Consider the following 2,215-nt stretch of genomic DNA (forward strand, 5'->3'; position numbering starts at 1 on the left):
CAATTTTTTTGTAGTTTATTGCACTTTTTTGCAATTTATGTAATTACTATGCACATAATGCAGACATATTATTAAAATTTTGGCTGTAATGGTTGTATTGATGTACAGCAACAACCAAAAATGGCTCCACAGCATGTAAAAATATAATATAAGCTCTGGCGGACTTGGTTCTATGGTAGGTCTTAAAGGGTTAATGAGAACAGCATTAAGAGATCTCCAAGCTGGTTTCTTCAACATGGCAAGGAGTTCACTTTTGGGATGTGATAGAACAAGTGAGTTAAATCATAGATGTGCAGCCAGTAAATCTACAACTGTGTGATACTGTCATGCCAATACGCACCAAAAACTGTGAGGAATGTTTCCAGCACCTTGTTGAATCTCTGCCACAAGAATTAATTATACCGTGGTAGCATCACCTTAGTAACAATAGGGAAGCCACATTTATTTCCACAAATGTGCAGTATTTACCAAATGTGCAAACTGGAGAGAGACTCCTGCAGTGTTCCTGGCTTACATTTCTCTGTCTTTCAGCCCAGCATCCTGCTGTGTTCATTATCCATCCATCCATCCATCCATCAGAAAAACTGTTTCTGTCTTACATTCAGAACACTCTGAAGATCTTTGGTACACAAGGATCACTTTTTCATATGTTTACCTCATCGTTTAAAACTTTGACTATGTTTATTAGAAACACCCAACAGTGTGTCGCTATACTGTAGATAATCTACAAAGATCATCTGCTCATGTTTTGCTTTACGCTCTCATTTTCAGGTCAATGAGGTCAAATTTTTTATGATAATATACAGATATATAATAGATCATTTATACCAGCTACTATAAATTGGCACCACTATAGACCACACAAATGTGGTTAATATTTTGCTTTTAATGGTTGTTCTACTCCATCTAATCTGCTGAAAAGCACAAATGCAAAAGCACACGGTGACATTTTAGAGAACAGAGCTTTTAAACACGGCGATATCCTCACAGCATGAAGCATTACAAATATTTTTTTATCCATGTTGGTAACAATTAACTTGACTGGGATCCACAGAGCCCTTACCTCACCAGCCATTAATATTAACCGGTCTAATGCAGGTAAATGCAGTGTGAAGCTTTGATTGAGGCAGATTTGGAATGGCAGATATCCTTAACGTGCTGTTATAAAAGTACAGCAGAGCAAAAAAAGTTTTGAGTATCCTTTGTCCTTCAGTAAGCAGCTCGAATCTGAGAGGATGCAAGATGACGGGAAAGCACACATACGCAGAGCAAATAGTAGAGATAATCATTCCTGCTGCATCTAATGAACAGATATAACAAGCACTTCTCTCATTGTGTCGTCTAATTTATCAGCTATTGTCCTGCAATCCTTTTTTCTGTCAAGCTCCTTCAGGCTGATTGCAAATAAAATAGAATTAGCAATCATTTTCTTCTAACCCGATTTAATGAGCAATTTAATTTCAAGAGACCCAGATTTACTGCATGCACCGGCTTCATTCATTTAAGTGCGTATACATAATCAAACACACATGCTCGAGTATGTGGAGGAATTTTTTTTTTCTTTTGTATTTCCCTCGCACGCGCGCGCACACGCAGAAAGTGCCATCCTTTTTGGTCCAATCGATTCATTTAGTTTACCTCAATGACACCGGAGCCTGCTGGAAATATCCTGTCCTTAAAACCTTCCTTCCCCCCTCCTTAAACGTCTGCTTTGGCTCGACATGATGAATGATCGCTCGGGCCAATCAATTCTATTTAGATAAGCTCGCCTCCAGATAGGACAGGAAAAGGAAGAAGGATGGATTTTTTTTGAGTTATTCAACACGGAGGCCCAAGGTTATTGTTATTTGGGATGTCCGCCAAACTGATATTTCACGGGTAGGGCGGACTTGGTAACTGTACGAGCTTGAGGAGTCTCACAAAGATGATCGAGGTGCAGAAAAATGGCGTTCGGTGTTGTCTTTGTCTTAATAATCTTTAATTTTCACAACTGTTCACTCTGGTGATGGCTTTCCAAAACCACTTTTCCAAAGTTACTGCAAAAAGTTAGAAGGTTTTCCTGCAAATTGTTTTCCTGAGCCATTCATTGGTAGATATGCTTCATCATCATCATCATTTTACTATTGAAAACACAAACCTATGGTTCAAATGCAACCTTTGGACAGATGGCCTCACATTTCCTTCAATCAGGTTTTTGATATGAGACAGAACTCAT

Source organism: Neolamprologus multifasciatus, chromosome 10 (assembly GCF_963576455.1).
Source record: "Neolamprologus multifasciatus chromosome 10, fNeoMul1.2, whole genome shotgun sequence".
NCBI classification, from domain to species: domain Eukaryota; kingdom Metazoa; phylum Chordata; class Actinopteri; order Cichliformes; family Cichlidae; genus Neolamprologus; species Neolamprologus multifasciatus.